Source organism: Oncorhynchus keta, unplaced genomic scaffold (assembly GCF_023373465.1).
Source record: "Oncorhynchus keta strain PuntledgeMale-10-30-2019 unplaced genomic scaffold, Oket_V2 Un_contig_1188_pilon_pilon, whole genome shotgun sequence".
Classification (NCBI taxonomy): domain Eukaryota; kingdom Metazoa; phylum Chordata; class Actinopteri; order Salmoniformes; family Salmonidae; genus Oncorhynchus; species Oncorhynchus keta.
In genome coordinates, this window is record NW_026277667.1 from 1 (window position 1) to 10,000 (window position 10,000).

The following is a 10,000-nucleotide window of genomic DNA, read 5'->3' on the forward strand; positions in this document are numbered from 1 at the left end:
TAGTATTAAGCAGTTTCAGGTGTAATTGATCATGATGACCGGATATCAAATCCGCTAAATACAGTTATATAGTAAAAATACAGTTAAATAATACAGTTATACAGTTAAATAATGAGAGAAGCCATTCCCACCATCAACAAGGTAATGTGCACCACCACCGCTAATGCAGCACACTGTAATGCGTACAGCTCTACCTCCAGTTACTACTAGAGGGATGAGCACTGTGCTCAACAATGACTGGTTACAGCTCTACCTCCAGTTACCGCTAGAGGGATGAGCACTGTGCTCAACAATGACTGGTTACAGCTCTACCTCCAGTTACCGCTAGAGGGATGAGCACTTTGCTCAACAATGACTGGTTACAGCTCTACCTCCAGTTACTACTAGAGGGATGAGCACTGTGCTCAACAATGACTGGTTACAGCTCTACCTCCAGTTACTACTAGAGGGATGAGCACTGTGCTCAACAATGAATGGTTACAGCTCTACCTCCAGTTACCGCTAGAGGGATGAGCACTTTGCTCAACAATGACTGGTTACAGCTCTACCTCCAGTTACTACTAGAGGGATGAGCACTGTGCTCAACAATGACTGGTTACAGCTCTACCTCCAGTTACCGCTAGAGGGATGAGCACTTTGCTCAACAATGACTGGTTACAGCTCTACCTCCAGTTACTACTAGAGGGATGAGCACTGTGCTCAACAATGACTGGTTACAGCTCTACCTCCAGTTACCGCTAGAGGGATGAGCACTGTCTTCAACAATGACTGGTTAAAGCTCTACCTCCAGTTACAGCTAGAGGGATGAGCACTGTGTTCAACAATGACTGGTTACAGCTCTACCTCCAGTTACCGCTAGAGGGATGAGCACTGTGTTCAACAATGACTGGTTACAGCCCTACCTCCAGTTACCGCTAGAGGGATGAGAACTTTGCTCAACAATGACTGGTTACAGCTCTACCTCCAGTTACCGCTAGAGGGATGAGCACTGTGTTCAACAATGACTGGTTACAGCTCTACCTCCAGTTACCGCTAGAGGGATGAGAACTGTGCTCAACAATGACTGGTTACAGCTCTACCTCCAGTTACCGCTAGAGGGATGAGAACTGTGCTCAAAAATGACTGGTTACAGCTCTACCTCCAGTTACCGCTAGAGGGATGAGCACTGTGCTCAACAATGACTGGTTACAGCTCTACCTCCAGTTACCGCTAGAGGGATGAGCACTGTGCTCAACAATGACTGGTTACAGCTCTACCTCCAGTTACCGCTAGAGGGATGAGAACTGTGCTCAACAATGACTGGTTACAGCTCTACCTCCAGTTACCGCTAGAGGGATGAGCACTGTGCTCAACAATGACTGGTTACAGCTCTACCTCCAGTTACCGCTAGAGGGATGAGCACTTTGCTCAACAATGACCGGTTACAGCTCTACCTCCAGTTACCGCTAGAGGGATGAGCACTTTGCTCAACAATGACTGGTTACAGCTCTACCTCCAGTTACCGCAAGAGGGATGAGCACTTTGCTCAACAATGACTGGTTACAGCTCTACCTCCAGTTACCGCTAGAGGGATGAGCACTGTGTTCAACAATGACTGGTTACAGGTCTACCTCCAGTTACAGCTAGAGGGATGAGCACTGTGTTCAACAATGACTGGTTACAGCTCTACCTCCAGTTACCGCTAGAGGGATGAGCACTGTGTTCAACAATGACTGGTTACAGCCCTACCTCCAGTTACCGCTAGAGGGATGAGCACTTTGCTCAACAATGACTGGTTACAGCTCTACCTCCAGTTACCGCTAGAGGGATGAGCACTGTGTTCAACAATGACTGGTTACAGCTCTACCTCCAGTTACACTCGAGGGATGAGCACTTTGCTCAACAATGACTGGGTACAGCTCTACCTCCAGTTACCGCTAGAGGGATGAGCACTGTGCTCAACAATGACTGGTTACAGCTCTACCTCCAGTTACTGCTAGAGGAATGAGCACTTTGCTCAACAATGACTGGTTACAGCTCTATCTCCAGTTACTGCTAGAGGGATAGGAACTGTGCTCAACAATGACTGGTTACAGCTCTACCTACAGGTACTGCTAGAGGGATAAGAACTGTGCTCAACAATGACTGGTTACAGCTCTACCTCCAGTTACTGCGAGAGGGATAAGCACTGTGCTCAACAATGACCGGTTGCAGCTCTACCTCCAGTTACTGCGAGAGGGATGAGCACTGTGCTCAACAATGACTGGTTACAGCTCTACCTCCAGTTACCGCTAGAGGGATGAGCACTGTCTTCAACAATGACTGGTTAAAGCTCTACCTCCAGTTACAGCTAGAGGGATGAGCACTGTGTTCAACAATGACTGGTTACAGCTCTACCTCCAGTTACCGCTAGAGGGATGAGCACTGTGTTCAACAATGACTGGTTACAGCCCTACCTCCAGTTACCGCTAGAGGGATGAGAACTTTGCTCAACAATGACTGGTTACAGCTCTACCTCCAGTTACCGCTAGAGGGATGAGCACTGTGTTCAACAATGACTGGTTACAGCTCTACCTCCAGTTACCGCTAGAGGGATGAGAACTGTGCTCAACAATGACTGGTTACAGCTCTACCTCCAGTTACCGCTAGAGGGATGAGAACTGTGCTCAAAAATGACTGGTTACAGCTCTACCTCCAGTTACCACTAGAGGGATGAGCACTGTGCTCAACAATGACTGGTTACAGCTCTACCTCCAGTTACCGCTAGAGGGATGAGCACTGTGCTCAACAATGACTGGTTACAGCTCTACCTCCAGTTACCGCTAGAGGGATGAGAACTGTGCTCAACAATGACTGGTTACAGCTCTACCTCCAGTTACCGCTAGAGGGATGAGCACTGTGCTCAACAATGACTGGTTACAGCTCTACCTCCAGTTACCGCTAGAGGGATGAGCACTTTGCTCAACAATGACCGGTTACAGCTCTACCTCCAGTTACCGCTAGAGGGATGAGCACTTTGCTCAACAATGACTGGTTACAGCTCTACCTCCAGTTACCGCAAGAGGGATGAGCACTTTGCTCAACAATGACTGGTTACAGCTCTACCTCCAGTTACCGCTAGAGGGATGAGCACTGTGTTCAACAATGACTGGTTACAGGTCTACCTCCAGTTACAGCTAGAGGGATGAGCACTGTGTTCAACAATGACTGGTTACAGCTCTACCTCCAGTTACCGCTAGAGGGATGAGCACTGTGTTCAACAATGACTGGTTACAGCCCTACCTCCAGTTACCGCTAGAGGGATGAGCACTTTGCTCAACAATGACTGGTTACAGCTCTACCTCCAGTTACCGCTAGAGGGATGAGCACTGTGTTCAACAATGACTGGTTACAGCTCTACCTCCAGTTACACTCGAGGGATGAGCACTTTGCTCAACAATGACTGGGTACAGCTCTACCTCCAGTTACCGCTAGAGGGATGAGCACTGTGCTCAACAATGACTGGTTACAGCTCTACCTCCAGTTACTGCTAGAGGAATGAGCACTTTGCTCAACAATGACTGGTTACAGCTCTATCTCCAGTTACTGCTAGAGGGATAGGAACTGTGCTCAACAATGACTGGTTACAGCTCTACCTACAGGTACTGCTAGAGGGATAAGAACTGTGCTCAACAATGACTGGTTACAGCTCTACCTCCAGTTACTGCGAGAGGGATAAGCACTGTGCTCAACAATGACCGGTTGCAGCTCTACCTCCAGTTACTGCGAGAGGGATGAGCACTGTGCTCAACAATGACTGGTTACAGCTCTACCTCCAGCTACTGCTAGAGGGATGAGCACTTTGTTCAACAATAACTGGTTACAGCTCTATCTCCAGTTACTGCTAGAGGGATGAGCACTGTGCTCAACGATGACTGGTTACAGCTCTACCTCCAGTTACCACTAGAGGGATGAGCACTGTGCTCAACAATGACTGGTTACAGCTCTACCTCCAGTTACCACTAGAGGGATGAGCACTGTGCTCAACAATGACTGGTTACAGCTCTACCTCCAGTTACCGCTAGAGGGATGAGCAATGTGTTCAACAATGACTGGTTACAGCTCTACCTCCAGTTACACTCGAGGGATGAGCACTTTGCTCAACAATGACTGGGTACAGCTCTACCTCCAGTTACCGCTAGAGGGATGAGCACTGTGCTCAACAATGACTGGTTACAGCTCTACCTCCAGTTACTGCTAGAGGAATGAGCACTTTGCTCAACAATGACTGGTTACAGCTCTACCTACAGGTACTGCTAGAGGGATAAGAACTGTGCTCAACAATGACTGGTTACAGCTCTACCTCCAGTTACTGCGAGAGGGATAAGCACTGTGCTCAACAATGACCGGTTGCAGCTCTACCTCCAGTTACTGCGAGAGGGATGAGCACTGTGCTCAACAATGACTGGTTACAGCTCTACCTCCAGCTACTGCTAGAGGGATGAGCACTTTGTTCAACAATAACTGGTTACAGCTCTACCTCCAGTTACCGCTAGAGGGATGAGCACTGTGCTCAATAATGACTGGTTACAGCTCTACCTCCAGTTACCACTAGAGGGATGAGCACTGTGCTCAACAATGACTGGTTACAGCTCTACCTCCAGTTACCGCTAGAGGGATGAGCACTGTGCTCAACAATTACTGGTTACAGCTCTACCTCCAGTTACCGCTAGAGGGATGAGCACTGTGCTCAACAATGACTGGTTACAGCTCTACCTCCAGTTACCGCTAGAGGGATGAGAACTGTGCTCAACAATGACTGGTTACAGCTCTACCTCCAGTTACCGCTAGAGGGATGAGCACTGTGCTCAACAATGACTGGTTACTGCTCTACCTCCAGTTACCGCTAGAGGGATGAGCACTGTGCTCAACAATGACTGGTTACAGCTCTACCTCCAGTTACCGCTAGAGGGATGAGCACTGTGCTCAACAATGACTGGTTACAGCTCTACCTCCAGTTACCGCTAGAGGGATGAGCACTGTGCTCAACAATGACTGGTTACAGCTCTACCTCCAGTTACCGCAAGAGGGATGAGCACTTTGCTCAACAATGACTGGTTACAGCTCTACCTCCAGTTACCGCTAGAGGGATGAGCACTGTGTTCAACAATGACTGGTTACAGCTCTACCTCCAGTTACCGCTAGAGGGATGAGCACTGTGTTCAACAATGACTGGTTACAGCTCTACCTCCAGTTACCGCTAGAGGGATGAGCACTGTGTTCAACAATGACTGGTTACAGCCCTACCTCCAGTTACCGCTAGAGGGATGAGCACTTTGCTCAACAATGACTGGTTACAGCTCTACCTCCAGTTACCGCTACAGGGATGAGCACTGTGTTCAACAATGACTGGTTACAGCTCTACCTCCAGTTACACTAGAGGGATGAGCACTTTGCTCAACAATGACTGGGTACAGCTCTACCTCCAGTTACTGCTAGAGGAATGAGCACTTTGCTCAACAATGACTGGTTACAGCTCTATCTCCAGTTACTGCTAGAGGGATAGGAACTGTGCTCAACAATGACTGGTTACAGCTCTACCTACAGGTACTGCTAGAGGGATAATAACTGTGCTCAACAATGACTGGTTACAGCTCTACCTCCAGTTACTGCTAGAGGAATGAGCACTGTGCTCAACAATGACTGGTTACAGCTCTACCTCCAGCTACTGCTAGATGGATGAGCACTGTGCTCAACAATGACTGGTTACAGCTCTACCTCCAGCTACTGCTAGATGGATGAGCACTGTGCTCAACAATGACTGCTAAGGTGGATTATAATGACAAATCATCAAATACATAAAACATCATTAAACATGGCACGACCACTGAAGATGACTAATCAGAACTACTTAGTACTTACACTTCAAAACAATTACTAATGAATGTAAATATTTGAAGTAGAAGGGACCCTAAATTGTTATGTTCACTACAACAAATACTTCAATCATTATAGTTCAGAATACATAACGCAAAAAAGTTAATAGAACACAAAAACAGTTAAGTATTTAGAACATTAAAAGAACCATATGGGTGGCGATGTCACTTTATTACTTTAAGATTTGAACACTGCAATACTTTGAGTTGGGTTACTCGAATGGTTCTTGAAACGGGTTTCCACAAAAGTGTACAGTGTATATACACCTTGTTAGACGTAGATCTTGAGGGTGGGTCACTCTCACCGCTGAAGAAAACATTGATCCAAGCTTCATGTGATACTCGATAAGCGATAACAGTTAAGGTCGCGCAGATATCCGTCGTCTTCTTTCTCCCACAAGAACGTTGTCTCACCATCAAGTTTATATATTGACCAGATGATGACTCCAAATATGGACTAATTCACAGATCTTCCTTAAATCCAAGTCCTCTTGATCATTTACCATTCAAAGCGGCTGCTATTTCGGGCTGCAATCAATTAAAACCTACAATAGATCACACTGGACCGAGGTTTGGAGGGCTGCTACGCCGCTTCTGTTCTGTTCTCAAAAAGACCAGCACCAACCCAACACGAATTGCAGAAAGTAGAAACCACAAATACAAAGTCGTATTCATTCATATATTCACAGGGACTTTTTAAGCATATATAGACAGACTCCACTTCATTTGCACATCATGTCGCCAGAATTGTGCATTTGATTTCAGAATGCCCGGCAATGGCAATGGACGAGGGACATTAAGGGACGGCCGTACCTTGAGCATTATTGACATGCATGCCGGACTGAAGAGAGAGGGAGAGGGCGAGAGGGAAGAGCATTGGCACCTGCTCGGATCCAGAGAGAGAGAGAGGAATGGGGGTGGAAGAGCGAGAGAGACGGTAGAGGAATAGCGAGAGACGAGGGAGGGAGAACTTAGTCCATTAATTTCCAAATGTCTGCAGCTAAGAATAGCCTGCCGATATTTCTCTCTGCACGTTCCCTAACGCGGGCGCGCTCTCTCTCTCTCCTTCCTCTCTCTCTCTCTCTCGCACACACACACACACACACACACACACACACACACACACACACACACACACACACACACACACACACACACACACACACACACACACACACACACACACACACACACACACACACACACACACACACACACACACACAGGATACCACACATCTCCCCCGAGAAGCGCGCACGTGTACGCACACTCGCTCGCTGTCTCACGCCAGGGGGTGCAGCTGTATCCCCTTGCGCGAGCTACACACGCCAGGAGAAATGTACCCCCCTCCCCCCAACCTCTTCCTCCCTCACCAAAACACACACAGCTCACACACAAGGCTGACCTTGACACAGTTACCAGGTCGTTCATGAAATAGCAATAAAAACAAACATAATCATCCATCTCGAACCCCCACACTCTCACAATCACCAAGCAACCATGTCCCTCCGCGGATCTCTTTCACCACAGAGGTATTTTACGCATTATTTGTCCATTGATGTGTGCTAGAATGTGTGTACGACAGGGACAGGCATCGTGAATCCAGGGCTGGGCATATGGCTATAGTTCCTAAAGAAATCAGGGCTCACCTCACCGTGCACGGGTCTGGAACTTGAACGAAGGGGAGCGAGGAGTGAGTCTGTGAGTGGGGGCTGTGTGCGTCATGTGCTGCAGCGCCTGGCGGCAACACACACATTGGCTACACACACAGGTTTTGGGACAGAGCTTTTCTCGGGCATTCAGCGCTGAATTGATCGGCTCTAGTCGATTAGTCCAAAATACTGGCGGATCTGGACGGAGACAATTTCGTGTTCTGATCTCTTAAAAAAAAACATTTATAGTAATTTCTACTATTTCTAAAGAAAAAGGGGGCTATTTCCTTCCTCCCTCCCCATCCATCCATTCTTCCATATTTCCCTCCCCTAAGGGCCGCTGGACGGATAGCCGAGGAGGCCGTGGACCGCACTTTTTCAGTTAGGGGAGAAAGAGGACGAGCAGGACACTGTTTTTTTTTTTTACAGCGGGCAGAGGCATTCTGCGGGCGGGGTTGGTTTTCGACTTTCACGGCTTCTGCACTGCGCTCGACCCGCTTGTGGAGATCACGATGACTGGTGGCGAGACACCGGAGCGGTGGCGGATGCTCCCCACTCTGCTATGGTGATGTTGCCCGCGTCCAAATGTCCCCTCCTCGGATGAGACCACGTATGAATGGACGGCTGTGCAGGTGATGGAGAGAATATGATCATTGTGTCGAGAGGGACATCATTGCATTGTTGATTCAGCTCTAATATTACCCTACATTACATTACAAACCACGACGGATTTCAATTAAAGATGATTATTGAATGCAAATAAGAACAATCAACAAATGTCACATTTATCCTTTTCGTGTATAAGGATGCCAGTTCATCTTTGCGCGCGTGTAAAGCGAGTGTGAGGTGGCGGGAGACAAATTAGCCAGTGTACCAAACATTGCGGATGTTACAAAATAAATAAATAATTCTAGATTTTAGCTCTTTTTTCCAACATGTTTTGGTGTCTGAAACGTACCATGGCAATCACGACCAACATGCCCGGTTGAGGGGAAACACTTGGTGGATTTATTTTCCATTTTTTTTTATTTTGATAATCTGATTTATTTTAATATTGTGCTGTGGTCATGATGACAACACAACCTTTTATATTCAAGCGAAGCACAAGAGGCATCTGACGAGCCTATCGCACCGTGGAAATGGTTCGGGAGAAAACGATGGAGCAGCCATGGAGAACATGAAACATTTATACTAACTCATCTTGGAATGTCCCCAATCTGATATCCCCAATATCTCAACAGAGCCTTACTCTTATTTTTTGGACATCTAAAAACGACCTGAAGAAGAATTGTGAATCCTACTGCACTGATAGTCGTGCAACAAGCCAAGCTATCCACCCCACCCCCACCCCCACCACACAGTTGCATTTGTTTTACACCTGCACTTGACCATTAGCACTAACCACAGAGAGAGACCAAAAACTACATGGCGTCTTCATCTTGTAAAGGCTGCACCATATAGGCTTACCGCCCGGCAACTCTCCCCCTATGCAGGTGGAAGAAGCAGAATAAAACAGTTGAGTGTCTGAGCAGTCTGCAGGCAGATGGGATGTAATGTTGTGTGGTCGTGCTGAGCATTCGCCTCCTTCTCAGCTACAGCTGCTTTGTAAAGATTTGGTGTCCAGAGAATGGCGCGGTTCGAAAACGAGATGCCGTCCAGGTATGGCGGCGGCCACGGCCATGGACCAGGGCATGGACCTGGAGGCCCTGGCCGCGGCGGCAGCCGGCAGGGCGGCCCGCCTGGAGGCCCCGGGGGACAGCGGGTCTACAAGCAGTCCATGGCGCAGAGAGCCCGGACCATGGCCCTGTACAACCCCATCCCGGTGCGTCAGAACTGCTTCACCGTCAACCGCTCGCTGTTCATCTTCAGCGAGGATAACTTTGTGAGAAAATACGCCAAAAAGATTACAGAATGGCCATATCCTTTACATGTTTCTCATCACTGTGTATCATAACATCAGTGCTAAACCCCGAATATCAGGTAGGCCCACTGTACTTGCAATGTTATTATAATGGGAAGATGATCTAATGATGGGACCTATCTATGTGGCTCTACCATTAGCCAATTAGGTGGGGCATCAGGCTAGTTAGTGTGAGCATGTAATGATGACAACATAGCCTACTAGACAACAATACTCAAAGGCCTTCCTGGTGCTGTAGTGTGTGGTGATTCAACAGAAACCTGTAGACATGATAGGTTTAGGATCCATTGAATGTTTTTATTTTGGCATCATTGATATGATCTTTGTCATTATGAATAATAACATTGTTATTAAGGGCATTCATCATTTTTTTGAGAGAGAGAGAGATAGAGAGAGAGAGAGAGAGAGAGAGAGAGAGAGAGAGAGAGAGAGAGAGAGAGAGAGAGAGAGACAGAGAAACAGAGGGAGAGAGAGAGAGAAACAGAGAGAGAGAGAGAGAGAGACAGAGAGAGAGAGAGAGAGAGAGACAGAGA